This window comes from Panulirus ornatus, chromosome 13 (genome assembly GCF_036320965.1).
Source record: "Panulirus ornatus isolate Po-2019 chromosome 13, ASM3632096v1, whole genome shotgun sequence".
NCBI classification, from domain to species: Eukaryota; Metazoa; Arthropoda; class Malacostraca; order Decapoda; family Palinuridae; genus Panulirus; species Panulirus ornatus.
This window is the reverse complement of record NC_092236.1, coordinates 53,812,435-53,829,934: the sequence shown is the minus strand read 5'-3', so window position 1 is coordinate 53,829,934 and position 17,500 is coordinate 53,812,435. Positions and strand designations below refer to the sequence as shown.

The window sequence follows — 17,500 nt, the reverse complement described above, 5'->3', positions numbered from 1 at the left end:
CTTTTCCTTCGTGCTCGAAATGGAGCTTTCGTGTTTCGAAACAACGTGTGGTAAGCTCCACAGTTTGCTAATAGCACCTACGAGAATCGGCACAACACGTCCTTATATATATATATATATATATATATATATATATATATATATATATATATATATATATATATATATGCGGATTCTCAGGTATATACAGTTTGTACAGCATACAGTTTAGCTACGTGTCAGGTAAGCTATCAAAGAGTCGACAGTGTTCAGTTTTGTCCTCGCCTTGCCATTCACCACGAAAAGTCACACACTCCATTATAGAGTCCATTACAGAGACAGATGCTCAGTTACACGAAATATCAAACTTGAATAAAAAAAAACGCCCAATACTATTTACGATACATAAATAAACACTGAGTCTATTACAGAGACAGAGGCTTGTTAAACGAAATGTCAAAATTGAATAAATAAAAAATCGCCCAATACTGTTTACGATACACAAACACACTCGTATATCCAATTAATGTTCGATTCAACAATGATAAGACTGGGGTTCTGTCAACTTATATTACAAGCATTCAAATGCAACGAAATTACGACCAACAACGAACTCTCAGGCAACTCTCGTCTGCTCCCTGAATCATTCATCGCAGTGCGTTTATTTCCCATTCCATTTCATGTCGAGTATTATCATCCCTTGTAACCTGTGACATTTGGTGTCATAAGTCGTCTAAGTTCTATCAGCATGACACGAACGACAGTCAAGATTACATGGCAATGCTGATATGCTGTAATGATAAGCATGCACACACACACACACCCATATACATCCAACATTATCAACATTTACGCTAACACGATGTTCTCGCACTCATCTCAGTGGTCGCCCATGGGTAATCTATCATTACAATACATCGTCTGTATCCGTATTCAACTATTCTGATAACTAGCAAAAGAAACATGTACCATAACAAAGACACGAATTGTCACTGGTAATCCATACCTCACACTCGAGCATTTGTCAAATTGAATCCGCTGCGTCATACTGTCTAACAAAATCGTGAAGATACTTTTTTGATTGCGTGTACATACACTCAAGGTTGAGAGACGGGGCAACGCGAGCGTAAAACTCCCTCCCCGTAACACACACACACACACACACACACACACACACAGATAAAGACTTATGACTTTCGTAAAATTTACATGCATATTTCACAAGCTTCAGTCAGTCTAGTTAACTCTTTAAATGTGGAAGAGCAAATGACTTTAAAAGTTTAAAAGCGTCATTTCTATTAGGTCTACCAAAAGGTAACCTCAGCACAGACCAAATGCTCTTCTTTCACGTCTTTCCACAATGTCTAGACAGAGTACAAACATAGTTAGGCGTCCTCCTCAAACAAGTGTAACCACAGGGCTGTAGAAACGGACCCTGTCCTAACGTCCCACTGTATATATATATATACAAAGAGCAGCCACACACACAGAGAACCTCAGTAAATCTCATAGACTTTACAACACTCTGACCCCACAGCAGCCAACACCTGACCAATGTTTACGAGGGTGTACCCCTGTGGCCATCCCTCCCACCCTGGCTGGACCTAATGCGAGGCTAGGTCTCACGGCGAAGCAACAGTTTATGAGGGTAGCAGCGGCGTGGCCACAGAGTATCAGATCCTTTTTTTCTTCTTTGTTTCATAATTTTCTAACTTCAAAAATTATCACCATGTTGTAGAGCTAAAAATTTCCGTCTTGAGTTCCAATAATCTCTCTTGTCTTGGGGGCGCATGAAGAACAAAATGATCTCATAATCACAAACTACACAGTGCACCGTCATACACGTGACACTCGACGCACAAATACATTAACGGTTTAGCACAAAGGCGCGTCCAATTTCAACAGTATTTGCCTATAATCCTTCATCAAAACACCTAAAACCTGTATATTTTCATATGATAAAAAAAATATATATATACATGACCGTTTGTTTATTTTTTTTTCCTATGACAGCTCCCTACTCTCTTCCACGGAGCGAGCGACGGAGCGAGACACACAGGTGCTCTCGCAACCTCACCCTGACACACACACACACACACACACACACACACACACACACACACACACACAGTCGTAAGCACACAGGTAGCGGAAGAAAACAAAAACGCACGATCAACTCCCCATAAGCACGGCGGTACAACCCTTGCGTGCGGTGCGGTGCTATGAACTCCCAAGTCATATCGAAGGCCAGCCTTATATTCAAGGCTCGTACTGTTCGTACTCACGGGAGTCTACAAAAGCGATGGAAATAGTACAGTATCATAGCTGGACACGGATACCACGGTCTACACTCACTGTCTCTATTACATCATTCCTCCGGAAGGAGAGGCCCGCCATCCATCGACGAGTAACTGCAAAGGCAGACCGCACTAATTAACTCAATGATTACACGGGCGTATTCGGTGAAAAGCACTCGATATATCGTTACGACCCATTAAGAGCTACACACTTGTTCGCCGTTTCCTACATTACATGTAGAAAGCGGAAAGAAAAGAAGAAACAACCTCATTTGCTCACATCCATTCTTAAGCTGTCATGCGTAAAGCACCGATACCTCTACATCCCCCTTTTCATAACCTGGTTCCACAGATTTTTCCGTAGTTTTCCCCAACCGCTTTAGATACCCTAGTTCAGTCCGCTAATAGCACGTCGCCCCCTGTATACCATCATATCGCTCTAATTCACTCTTTATCTCTTGCATGCCTTACACCCTCCTGCATATATGGGAGAGACGGGGGTCCCGCGAGAGTTAAAACTCCCTCCGCCGTACAGCACAAACAGAAAATAATTCAGTTAATTATACAAAGGATCCCAGACGAGACACCACGAATGAAAACTCCGAATTGCACACAGACTAACGACACACTTCACACTGCCTTACAAAATTAACAGTAATAACATCAGGCCCATCTCTTGTTTATTCAGGCCACTTTGTTATTCCTGCGGCCGGTGGTGGTAGGAGGCACTTCGCCAAACGAGTGCTTACATTTAAATAATGCAGTGCAGCAATGGGAGGCCGCCATGCGAGCTGCGCACTTAACAGCAAGTTCCCCGGTACCTCTCGAGCCAACGGCAAACACCACAAAAGCACCTTAAAGATACGCTTGCATTCTTATCGTGCCGACCAAATATATGCCATAAAGATTATGGGAAATGCAAGACGAGCATCTTTAACACCAAGAGATTAGGCAGGAACTAGATATGGCAACAGGTGTATCTTGTAAACCAACATATTAGGTGGGAAATGAGTATACAGAGACGTAATCTGTAAACTAACATTTTGAGACGGAAACTAAATGCGGTCAACAAGCACCTTGTAAACCGAGAGATGAGACAGGAATTGGGTACACCAACAAATAACCTGCAAACCAACAGAGCAGGCTGGAAATGAGTATACCAATACGTAGCCTGTAAACTACATGGCATCATTCACTTGTAACCTATAACGGCCAAGTACTCCAAAAGCTCTTCATATCCACTCGGAAGACAAAGTCCAAAAGGTCACATCCGGGACACGTTCCCGCGGTTGAATGTCAAGACCTCATCCACAAGACAGGCGTCGAGCTAGTCTAGCCTAGTGTATCTCTGGGGGGGAAATGCTACACATTCGTGAGACAATAACGCCTATACCCATGCCTGGGAAACGTATACACCCTCCCATGTATATAAATAGATACATGCCAGCATTTTCGGGCCGCCAGACGACACCGCAAATCCATCCACCAGACACGCGCGCATCCGGCAACCATACAGATGTAAAATTCTCTCTTTCTCTCCGTTGTCATAATGAGAAACTAGAATTCAAAGAGCATACTGAGAACAGCACTAACAAGCCAAATTAGGAGTGGTATGACAATGAGTAATTAAACTATGAGACAGCTGTCAGATGCATCTATGTAATTACTATTATTAAGGAGAGTATGCAAATGAACGCGTCATTGCGCAATCATGTAATATTTTCCATTACGAGTCAAACCTCGGTACCACTGCTTATTTACACCCTGGTATTTACAGGGTATATAAATGCTCTGGAGGGGTTGGCTTCCTTCACCAATCAGACGGGCCTATTTACCATGTTTCAAACTGATTGGCTCCGACGTGAGTTTCCATCACGTGACTCCTGAGCATATTACACCCAAGGGAGCCCTATTGGACGGCAGTTTGGATCTTCCATATCGACGCCCACTTCTCACTCAGTCTTATTCTACAGTGGCTGCGCTTATGCCTATACCTACCTATCCTTGCATACAACAATCACGTACTACAACCTTACCCTCAGTGCTGAGTTCGCCTCCAGCTTAACAACACCTATCCACTACCGTTTCAATCAACACTGCAGGCCATCTACGCTTACACAGTATTGTATTCTCCAAGTCTACGCTGTCATCTAGGCCTCTAACCACTCCAACCTTCGTCCTGACCTTAGTTCTACCACAGCAACGACACCCACATCTCTAGCGTAGCATCTACAGCTTATTCTTCCGCGGATAAGCTATGAACCGACGAGGCTTCGCATCACCCCAGCTTGGAGGCAATGTACCGAGCCCTGCAGCTTTCACGATCGTCTACAATCTACGTGCAGATGCGAAGGAGGAGACTAGCAACACTACAACCATTTGACAGTGCAGTATGTTGCGGGTAAGAACTCGAATCTCGTGTAGTCTCATTTGCGGATGAAATGGCTTGGCTAGGTTGCCCATCTGAAGCAGAGCCAACCGTCCGTACTAAAAAGATTGTCACGATGGTCAATCATCACACCCACTTGATTATCCTGATTCGACCAAGTAACATGCCGCAGCCCCACGGTTTCAAGTAACCAATTCCAATGTCGATATCTTTTCTTTGTCGCTTAACCAAGGAAAGTTAGGAGGGGATCTCATTTGGTTGTGCAACATTATTATTGAAGGCTTTGATAATGTCGGTCCAAAGCAGCTAGCTATTCAAGGCCAGGTCTATCCGACTTCGCTCGCAGTAATGGATACAAACAAAAACACAAACCCTTAACGTCGGATAAGGAAGTGTTTTTTCTTTCTTCTTCAACGTCACTGCAAACCTAAAGAAAAAATTTGAAAAAAGGTCGAAAACAGCATCGCAGTACGACTAAAAGCAGTGTAACATACACTCACTACTGAAGTTCACAATAAGGGAATTACTTTTGAGTGCAGACTAAGGACAATGACTACCAGTAATTTTCATATGTAAATAATTACATTTTCTCGCACTGACTCCAGAGAGAGAGAGAGAGAGAGAGAAATTCTTCGTTGTTTTTTCTTGATAAGCCCTTTAGATTTATTCAACTCTCTCTCTCTCTCTCTCTCTCTCTCTCTCTCTCTCTCTCTCTCTCTCTCTCTCTCTCTGATAGCCGCGGACTGGCATGTGTCGTTACGACAATACAAACCCTGTGATTGACAGTTCCCACTCCGTAAGAGAAATCATTTTTCCATTCCTTCTGGAGGCTTTGGTCTTAACACCACGCATACTTGAAGAAAATGCAACTAAAATCATTATCATAACTTTGGCTCTTGATAATTTCTTGATCGATATCCAAATGAACTCGTGGAAAGACCCCAGAATTTACATATTGTTAAAGTAACATAGTACAAAGTGCATTTTGAGCAGAAACACAGAACAATAATAAACTAGTAAGAAAATAACACTACCTCTTAGTACAAAGTGCAATTTGAGCAGAAACAGAGTACCACTGTAACTTTTACTACAAAGCAACTTGAGCGGAAACAGATTAGAACAACAATAAAGACTATGTAACAATTATTTTTTTTTCCCCTAGTCGCACCCAGGCTGTAGGACAGGAAGACCCCTCCATCCCAACCGTTCCAAACATCAATAATTCACATGACTGGCCTTCCAATGTTTGTGTAGACTCGTCCTAGTCCTCCCGTTTTTTGTTTTTTTTTTCTCATTTTTTGTTCGCTTCTATGAAACAGAGGTAGAACTATTCTACTTCGGTTCTCTGATGTACGGTTATGCAATTTCATATGAATATATAGTTCCAAATGATGGTGGTATCCCTACAAAAATGTCCCCCTGACCTACATCTCACATCTCAGTAACGACTTCAGAATCAATTGTGTGAATTTCCTCTATATTTACCATTCATAAACTAAAGAAACGCTTTCTATTATCATTATTTCACTATTTATTATTATTACTATTATCATTATTATTATTATTATTATTATTATGTAAACAAACCCATAACCAGTTCAATGATCCTGGTATACAATACCAGTGATCAGTCTGAATAGACGCTATTGTCTGAACCTATTTCTTACCTCTGGGTCCTCTTTTCTCATGGATTCAATATCCTCCAACCATTTGACATGGGCGTGGCATGTCTCTGTTCTCTAAAACTTTATACTTTTAGCTTTTCTGTTCGTTTCTGTTCGGAAATACATGGTTTCCTCTCCAGAAGGTGAACTGCGGAAGGCGTTGATGTAGCGACTTCACTGTCTTATCTCACCAGCGTTGGTGCCTACCCACAGCATTCTATCCTATCCTCCCACTCCCTTTCTTCTCTCCATTAACGATCTTCTTTCCTCAACCTTCTAATCCTCTATTCATTCTTACGCCGATGATTCCACTCATCCTTCAACTCCCTTTCCCTACCAAACTCACCCTAATACTGTACTTGCTTGATCTATCTCTCGCTAATATTGTACTTGTTCGATCCATCTCGCTAATACTGTACTTGTTCGATCTATCTCACGCTAATACTCCACTTTTTATATCTATTTCTTGCGGTAAACGTCTCTCTTAATCCTGAATGGGAATGGGAAAGTAGAAACCTAGTTCAATTCGACACTGTAATACCTTAATATCTCCCCATTTCTTTAACTGAAACTCGATCTTTTCGCACACTTAAATTTCAAGACAATTCATCTCTACAGTAACTGCAAGTGGGAAATACCATATCCTCTGCCCTATTCTGGTACCCAAACACGATAAACGTTAGAAATCCACTCCCCACAAGCTGGAAGGATAAGTGCCCTAATAATCTACCTAGTAGGCATCAATTCCACGTCTACTGGGATTGTATTCATCCAAGCGAGGAGTACTCCTTCGCCTAAACAGCCAGGGCCACCACAGCGCGTCAAATCTATACAAAGACGCAACGTTAGACCCGTATTTAAATCCTGAAGCATCGCCGCCATTTTTTTTACATCCAGCGACTGCTTAGAAGAGCGCGTCCTCCTTCCCGTTATAGTTACCTGTGGGTAACTGAGCGGCTTAGGGATTCTTCCTGGGATTAGCTTGAGATATACGGGTGTAGAAAAGCAAGGAACGATTCATCAAACTCAGGCGGGGAAATTTCAAACTGTACCAGTATATAAAGATGCATTCCGAACGCGCGCGCGCGCGCAACCTTCCACTTTGATGATCTATGGGTAACGGAAAGATCTTTCTACGGGTTAATTGAGTTGAGGTGACTCATGTCATCCATATAGACCTCTAAAAAACAAGAAACCAAATGAAACGTTGGCGTTAAATTGCGGAAACGTCTTTCAAGGCAGTATCAACAAACAATAGAAATAGCGCCTATAATTTCTACTAAATTCAAATTTAAAAAGGATAGCTTCACCGTGTTCATTAAAGCAATACCACTGTTATCTTGGAATTCAATTTTCATATGAATTAAATCTTAATGAGAAGCTTGCAATCATTTATGAAAACACCCTACAAATGAGACAAAGACCCAATCAACAACGACTTACATGGAAACAACAAAACAAGCGTAAAATTTTACGTAATGGCGCAGCTGATGTGACCAACGCAGATGCGGTTACATCAGTTTTATTCCATTACACTGAAATACGTATCATCATAAGGATATATCTATCTATCTATCTATCTATCTATATATATATATATATATATATATATATATATATATATATATATATATATATATATATATATATATAAAACAATCTTTTACACCAACGTTCTTATACCCTGTATTACCAAGACAAAAACCGTATATGCTCATATATATATATATATATATATATATATATATATATATATATATTCTCTTGTCATTACCACCTCAGCGTCGCCAGGAACAGACGGCTGAGCCTTAAAGGATATATCCTTGCTTGGCTCCATCTTCTATTCTTTAAGAAAATGATGATAAAGGGAGGAAGGATTATTTCCAGACCCCGGCTCCGGCTCCTCTCATTCAGTGGTGTAGCTTTTCTCCCCAGTCCCACGTATAATTGTGTGTGTGTGTTGTGTGTGTGTGTGTGTGTGTTGTGTATGTGTCTGTGTGTGTGTGTCTGTGTCTGTGTGTCTGTGTCTGTGTGTGTGTGTCTGTGTGTGTGTGTCTGTGTGTGTGTGTGTGTGTGTGTGTGTGTGTGGTGAGTGTGGTGTGTGGTGTGTGTGTGTGAAGAGAGAGACAGAAAGAGTTTAAATTTTACTATAGTAAACCAAATTCCTGTTTGCCTACCACTCACATGCAGTGGCTCTCCCAAGGTGTCCACGACACCGTAAGTGTGTGTGTGTGTGTGTGTGGTGTGTGTGTGTGTGTGTGTGTGTGTGTGTGTGTGTGTGTGTGTGTGTGTGTGTGTGTGTGTGTGTGGTGAGTGTGTAGTGTGTGTGTGTGTGTGTGTGTGTGTGTGTGTGTGTGTGTGTGTAAGCTCCGGCACACACGATCACAGTTTTACAACTACTCTGCAAGTCACAGCCAACAGGCACATATTTTTACAATGACTCTCGGGGAAAATGTAAAATGCATCTGTATGAGGAGGAGGAGAAGGAGGAGGAAGATTTAAGGGAACAATTCACATCGGACCAGAAGAAAAAGAAGGAACAGGCAGAGAGAGAGAGAGAGAGAGAGAGAGAGAGGACACAACAATTGTAGGGGGCGATGGGAGAGGGGATAGAAGGCAGAACATGCCTCGGATTATAAGATGGTAAACTGTAGGACTGGAAGGATGAAAGGCATGCAAAAGATAAGAGGTGGAGGAAAAGATACAGAGACACGACATGGGGAAAGAAATGTAACAATGGGAGAGGAAGCAGGACCGATGATGGAGCGCGTAAACAAACAAACCAGAATCGAAAGATAACATACGTAAGGACGTGCAGAACTTAACGTACGTAAGGACGTGCTGAACGTAACGTACGTAAGGACGTGCAAAACTTAATGTACGTAAGGACGTGCTGAACTTAACGTGCGTAAGGACGTGCTGAACTTAACGTACGTAAGGACGTGCTGAACTTAACGTACGTAAGGACGTGCTGAACTTAACGTACGTAAGGACGTACAGAACTTAACGTACGCAAGGACGTGCTGAACTTAACGTAGGTAAGACCGTGTAGAACTTATGCAAGGAATTGCAGAACTTAGCGTACGTAAGCACGTGCAAAACTTCACATAAGTAAGGACGTGCACAAGAAACTCTGAGAAATGTGAGAGAATGAAGACGAGAAACTCGAGCCGCAATAACGCGGGACTAGAGCAGAACAGAAACAAAGTCTTGGAGCTGGGCGACGGGAGAGGGAAGAAGCTTAAGACACTGGGAAGTGACTAACAGACTTGGAGAGAAAAAAGACGACGCCTCAACATGAGGAGGAGGTGGAGGAGGAGGAGGGTAACAAGGCACGGTGGAAGGTGGGGCTAGGAGGAACACACGAGCATCCATTAATTCCTAACAGAGAGAGAGAGAGAGAGACGGTAATCTGCAAGGACGGGGAGGCGGGAGAGGAACGGCTACTGCTGGCGGTTACCCCCGAGCCTGTGAGACGGGGAGACATAACGTGCACTCCACCGCGCGCACACGGTATACCTCCCAACCCAAGAGCCTGCCTGGTTACCACCGAAACCTCACGATGGCTAACGCTGCCGAGGGGCACACGATCGTTCACATCCCCACCGATTCATCTGTGCCGGTGTTCCCTGGCATGATCAATTGTGCACCCCAGGCTCATCCTGCGAGCGGTAGCCCAAAACGACTACAGGGGTCACAAAGAGTCTTGATCAGACACCCTCCACCCCCAGCGGGTTGATATTACACAAGGTGTTACGATTCGTATTTCAGTACATACATTACATAGTCTCACATGTCCCGATCGGTGCATTCTCTCTCTCTCTCTCTCTCTCTCTCTCTCTCTCTCTCTCTCTCTCTCTCTCTCTCTCTCCCTTATTGACAATCTTCGATTCCCCTACATTCACCACGAGCGATTTATCATCTCGCCATTCTCTCTCAGTTCATTCAGAGTTTATATACCCCAGTGTACAGAGTGTGGTCAAATTCGCCTCGTCTGAGTTCTAAGGTGACCAGCATGGTGCGTGGGATGGAGGTTTGTGGAGAGGTGGAATCCATGCCGTGTGTGTGTGCTTGCGCGAGTCTCCTGCCCCCACCCCGACCCACGACTGGAGACATTTACAGGACAAGGCAACAAACTGTGGCTGGAGTTCTGGCACCTCACACATGTTTCAGGACTGACTGCAGCAATAAACAGTAAAGTAGAAAGGTGTTCTACGGAAATGTTTGTGTCAGCTGCAGCGCAGCAAAGTCACTGAGAGCGAAATAAGAGTACGTACAACTTTGGGAAATACAACACGCATATCTGTACCAAGATTCACGGCCAAAAATTGGATTACCTTCCAGTTCCAAGCTCAACTCCAAGTTGGACCTTATTACGAGGGGTATAACTTGCGAAAACCCAAATTTAGAGTCGTGGGTCTTATGCCATGCTGTTCTTCAGATGGTGGGGCAACAACTATATCGAGGGTGAGAGGCAAAGCTGACCTTATTATAGTATACCCTTCTTGGTCAAACGCGTCCTCACTAAACCAGGGTTCGTAACATCCCGGCGACGGGAAGGACAGAAGATAAGAGACGGGCCGATGAACGGGCAGAGGGACAGAGAGATCCCTCGAGTGTTTGCCATGCAACGTTGGCCACACAATAAGGAGGGGGAGGAGGAGGATATATAGGCCTTAAGAGTATTAGGTGAGAGACGTAAGCCTCACACCCCAACCCCACCCCGTAGATCTGATGGTGACAAAACTGGATCCGATGGCGACACATCGTAGATCTGATGGTGACGCATCGTAATTCGATGGTGACACAACGTAGATCTGAGGGTGACACAATCGTAGATCTGTTGGTGACACAATCGTAGATCTGACGGTGACACATCGTAGTCCTGACGGTGACACATCGTAGATCTGATGGTGACACATCGTAGATCTGAGGGTGACACATCGTAGTCCTGACTGTGACAACCGGATCTGGTGGTGACACATCGTCGATCTGATGGTGACACATCGTAGATCTGATGGCGACGCAATCGCAGATCTGATGGAGACACAATCGCAGATCTGATGGTGACATCTGGATTCTCAGGTACCAAGAAAAGAAAGAGCCAGTAATCACATAAAGCTTCAACTCACAGCACTAACGATTTTATCGTATGTGAACAAACGTGTTAAAGTCTGGTTGCCGATACGTACGAGAGAGAGAGAGAGAGAGAGAGAGAGAGAGAGAGTCTTGGAATCATCTTGACCATCTGACGGGGGTTCATTTCCTTTTCCTTTTTTTTTTTATTCTACTCGTAGTTACGAAACGATGCTGATGGCATATTTCTTTTTTTCTTTTATGACCTTAACACTCGACGGGGCTTGAGCCCAAATAACCGACCGACCAACCAACAATGTCCAGTTAACCGACCCACCAACCAACAATGTCCAGACAACCGACCCACCAACCAACAATGTCCAGATAACCGACCCACCAACCAACAATGTCCAGATAACCGACCCACCAACCAACAATGTCCAGATAACCGACCCACCAACCAACAATGTCCAGACAACCGACCCACCAACCAACAATGTCCAGAAGACATTCTCTGCTACATATCTACACACGCGACTGCGAATGACTGTAATTTGCTAGCGCCAGAGCCTGAAACTTTCTCCTAATTAAAACTGTTAAGTCCACGGTGCAGAGGCGTGGCAAATCCCGGGGAAGGAAAATAATTGGGGAAACCTGATTTTCCTTGTCAATACTGACTTAACGAAGAAAACACAAAAAATGCAGCTGGGTTGGGTAGCCTGAGAAATCTTATTCTCAAACGCTAACGGCGGTTTCTCAAACTCGCGCGCGTTCGTGAAAGCACGCATGCATGCGTGCGTACGTGTGTGCTGAAGTGATATGAAAAAAAAACCAATAATTTCCCCTCATTAAAGATGGAAGGGTAGAAACACAAGGGTAGGTACACGTCGCGTAGTAGGTAAAGCAGACCTGTGTACACCGCTCAACCTTCGTCGACCTCACAAACACTGCCGGCTGTGGACGATCGATCGATCGATCCGATTTCCCTTGTCCATACATACTTCCTGAAGGACCCAGAGTGGTCAGAGGTGGTGGCTGGGCGGCACGAGGCCGGACTGAAGACAAGAGCACCCACATCACACCGCTCCCCCCCCCCCCCCCCCCCCGCCCTTCATCAACACAACGAAGGTTTTCTTAAAATATTCCCGGAAAAACGTGAAAACTGCTCATCAGACTTTGATCAAAGACAACTGTATTGCGCGCGCGTGCGTGTGTGTGTGTGTGTGTGTGTGTGTGTGTGTGTGTGTGTGTGGCCAGCAACGTCGGGGTGCGGCTGCTTGGGACTATCACCCCCTTACACACTGCCTTAGTCCATGCAAGAAGAACCACCACACCTCTCGCCATTCACAACTTAGCTCCACACATTCCCCCCTCCTTCTAATTCCACGAGCATCAGGCCCAATAATGACGAAGAGAAAGCAATTCTCGTTCTAATCCACACCAAGTGCACTGGATGTCTCCTTCCCTGACGAGTGGGAGGAGGAGGAGGAAGACTCGGCCATCTGGTGGTGGAGAGGAGGATCCTACCGCCCTTCCCCCGCTGCCCCTGGGGATTTATGTTGGTGAGTGTGCTGAGGCCAGACCACATAACCATCGGAGGAGATGTCCAGACGCATCCATCTGCTGGCCGGCTGGAGGGAGACAAGAACCAGTGATAAACAGACCGGGGACCAGCTCTTAATCTCCTCCATCTCTGCAATGTTGTTGGGCGCTTCTCCAACACCACCGCTCTTAATCTCCTCCATCTTTGCAATGTTGTTGGGCGCTTCTCCAACACCACCGCTCTTAATCTCCTCCATCTTTGCAATGTTGTTGGGCGCTTCTCCAACACCACCGCTCTTAATCTCCCCCCCATCTCTGCTATCCTGGGTGCTTCTCCACCACCACCACCACCATTAACACGACATTGTCATCCGCGTCGCTACCATCTCTACCACCATCATTCATGTGACTACTCTTCAGCATCCCATTCTCACCAACACCATAACCTACCACGGGGGCCAACGCCCCACCACCACCACCATCGTCCCACCACCATCCACCATCGTCCTCTCCCACATCAGGTAGTGATCACCTCCCGCCAACCATCCATCACCATAAATGACAATTTATCCCCAAACTACTCTCCCTCCTCGTCTCATCCGATTCCCACAACCTTCACATAATTCATCCCCTCGTTCGTTATTCATCATCATCATCATCTCAATTTCTTAATTCATCAACTTTGTCACTGACGATTTACGTTGTAGTGGCCAGGTTTCGGTACGCTTTTATACTGAGGGGGAGTCCGTGTTTCTGGAAGGGGGTCGTCGGCAGACATAAGGCAGTAAACATAAACACCAAAATCTATACCCCTGAGCCAAGCTGCTGTCTCATCGAAGTGCAACACGAAAAAAAAAAAAAATACTGTATACAAACCACTGTAGCGCCACGATGACAAGAGCCTGCCTACAGTGAGATCGACAACAAAATACATATAACATCCCGGAAACAATATCCCACGGGGATACGATAGAGAGAACACTACCCACGTATGTCGTGCGTGTCGTAAAAAAAAAAGAAGAAGAAAAGCGACCATGAGGCAGAAGTGGAAGGAAGGAGAATCCACTTACCCCCCTTATTGTATCATCACCACCTAAAAGTTGGATCCGAGGAAGCAGCCAAGCGAAGGAATTTCCCCTCCAGACTTTAAGTCGTCGGTCCCTGACGCTTCCGCAAGACAGACGAGAAGGCATTGAAAAAAAGAAACAAATCAAATATCCATTACGGAGGAAACCATTAACGTACGTAAGCTCTAACTACCCAACGAAACAACACGTGAGGGGAAAAAGGGTCAAGTCTCAAGGCAAGCGATGGATGGGCGGGCGGGCGGCCATATCCCTCACCAGAAACCACCACCACCACCACCACCACCGCGGCCGCCACACCACCACCACAACACGATAAACACTAGCACTACCATCCTCCTTAACACTCCCGCACTTCCGCGCCCTCTCGACCTGGCACCCATGGATGCCTCCGCTCAATACACCCTCTCAATTGAATTACCCGAGCGATTCTCGCGAAAGACTCCGGAATTACAGCACCGAGGCGATATATATATCTCTCCCCGCGGGTGCATACCTACGCGTCAACTGCACAGCCCCGCCTCTCCGAGAAACACGGAACTGACGCCTCTGGGGAGGATTTCCCCCCTCGCCAAGGAGGAAATATATACCGCCAGCCGGGTTGCCTATTACAGTTACCTGTGGTCGGCTGTTAAGAGGTCTCGTGCAGTTCCATCTCATCAAGAGAGTGGGAGGAGGAGGCTCAGAAGGCAGTGTGTGCAATTTCCTCAAATAAAGCCTTAGAAGGAAGGAGGAGGAAGTGAGAGAGAGAGAGAGAGAGAGAGAGAGAGAGAGAGAGAGAGAGAGAGAGAGAGAGAGAGAGAGGTGGGTGTGGGGGGGAATGGATCTCATTAGCGGGCCGGGTTGAGAGGCGAGCGCCGCCCGGGCCTCAACAAAAATCCAGCAAATTAACCAAAATGTTTCTGGGGGGGAAGGAAACTCACAAAAATACGGTGGACGGAAAGCTGGTGTTAGTTAAGTGAAGAAGACCTGCAACACCAGATCATTTAAAAGCCATGCCGTTATGTTTGTAACGTAACCAATTCGTAAATACTATCCCTTGTCTCCTGTTCCCTATCATAAGCTTCTCCATGCTTCAATTAAGGCCCAAGGCCCGGCCTTGATCTTGATGGACTTCAGTCCGTACCTGGAGCCTCCATCGTTAGAAAAAAAAGGAATACTTAAAGGCAACTGAATTTACCTTGTGTTGATGGCGAAGTCTCCTACCTATATAGCTGGATCTGGGACCTCAACTTACCTTACGTATCGGAGACCTTCTTCTTCTTCCCCCCCAACAGCTCAAGTCCTGGACCTTACCATACCTTACATATACCTTACGATGGTTCCCGAGGCATTCTACCTCCAAGGCTCAGTGTGGAACTAAAGTAAGAGACTCACTGTGGGATTAAAGTACGCTTTTCGTCTCGGGAAACATGTTATTAATTCAGAGGATGTCTGACTGTAATTAGGGAAGGATAAGTATGAGCCTGAGAGTGGTTTGTTCACAGCCAAGGCGTTGCCTATATCCCGAGCAGCAGTTAGTTAATTACCACACCACTCTACACGGGTACAGTGTGGCGAAACGGCAACACCACGTGCTATACAACATTTCATATATGAAAAATCCTTGGCTGGCTTCATTTCGGATGTAAATAGGATGAAATGGTGACGTGGCCAGTCACAATAATCTCTTACAGAATCGGAGACTGGGTGAAGAGTTACTCATCACAGTGAGGTGGGGAATGGCTGGGTGGGAGTCCGGCCACCACCACGCCTCTGGGTGAAGAGTTACTCATCACAGTGAGGTGGGGAATGGGTGGGTGGGTGTCCGGCCACCACCACGCCTCACCAGAGTTAGGGACGGTGGGGTCATCGAGCCGACACCACGCCGGAGACTAGACATCACCACACATCACTACGCTCAGGGATGGTGGGATGACCCGTCATCACCACACCTGAGGCTGGTGATGTGGCCAGTCATCACCACCACACATCACAACCCTGGTGGGGGGGTGGGGGGTTATCATGTGACCTATCATTACCAGTCATCACTTCGCTAGGCCTACGTGATGCTACCAGTCATCACAACACACCACCACCACCCTAGGGGCTGGTATGACCAGTCATCACCACACAAGGGGCTAGTGATGTGACCAGTCATCACCTCACACCACAACCTTAGGGCATACAGTGATGTGACCAATCATTACCAGTCATCAATACGCTTGGGGGGCGGGGCGGGGCACGTCCAGTCATCAATACACATCACTATAGCGGTGTGTGTGTGTGTGTGTGTGGGGGGGGGGGGGGGGTCGTGACCGGACCATTTTTCATCGGTGTGACGTCAGCGACAATCGAGCAAAGGAAGGTCTTCTCAATATTCCTGGGCCGGCTATAAACCATGATATGGCTGGATGGCTGGGCACCGCTAGGCTAGGCTGGCTGAGTTCGACTCCCACACTTCACCAACTCCCATAAAGCAATCCCAATAACGGCCGCCTCCTTTCCAATCCATTCCCTGGTTATTCTGGTCAATCTATCAACCTTTACCGTATTGGTTCTAACGACCGTCTCGCATCGATCGAATATGATGCTCGGGGGGGGGGGGATGTGTCCTCCTGTCGTTGGTGGAGGTGCTGGCGGTTGTGGTAATGGTGGTAGACGGGGTTGGTTTGATCGCCGTGGTGGCGGTGATGAGCAGTGCTGGCTGATGAGGATGGTGGAGGGGTGGTGGTGGTGAACGGGTAGCGTTGGTGCAAGGCAAGGGTTGTGGTTGATGGTTGTGGCGGTGTGATGCACGTTGTGTGATTCTCATGACGCGATGATGCAGGTGGTGGTGGTAGAAGACCGGCAGGGTCACAGGCCCAGACGTAGTCGCACCCTTGCAGCTACACGGATTCTGGTGTGTGTGTGTGTGTGTGTGTGTGTGTGTGTGTGTGTGTGTGTGTGAGTGTGTGTGTGTGTGTGTGTGTATTCTCCCGTCTCATAACCTTGTATACATGTACCATGTCCACACTTCTATGTATGTATGAGGACACACACACACACACACACACACACACACAACACACACACACACAAGCGCTAAAGCCAGGTAACCAACTACCGATCAGCGCCTACGGGAGGATGAGCACATGGGCTTGGTGTGGGCCGACGACTGCCACTCCCAGGATTCGAAGCCATGAAGGTTCGGCCCCAGTCTGGCCCGTACTGACCCATGGTCAGTAACGCTGACCACTACACCACGGACGGCCCGCGTGTATCGGGGTGGGGGTAGCCTGGGAGGGTATTGACAGTATCAACCTGTACACATCCTTGCCACAGAGGTGTGTTTCCTCGGCGGCGTCCACGCCATGAGCCTGGGCCGTGTCCTGCGGCAGGGTGGAGAGGAAGGCAGGACGTCTTGCCTGAGCTCTTCCTTCTTCCACTTGCGACTCGTCATCCCCCGGCAGGAGCCAGGCAGCCACCGGATGTGTGCAAGGCCGGCCA

General features: G+C 46.3%; 1 protein-coding gene across 5 annotated transcripts in view; it reads right to left on the bottom strand.

Annotated features, from left to right (window-relative positions):
• The window catches only part of aPKC (protein kinase C iota type), a 298,184-nt gene that overhangs the window by 125,747 nt on the left and 154,937 nt on the right, over nucleotides 1–17,500 (bottom strand). The gene's annotated exons all lie outside the window — the stretch shown is intronic.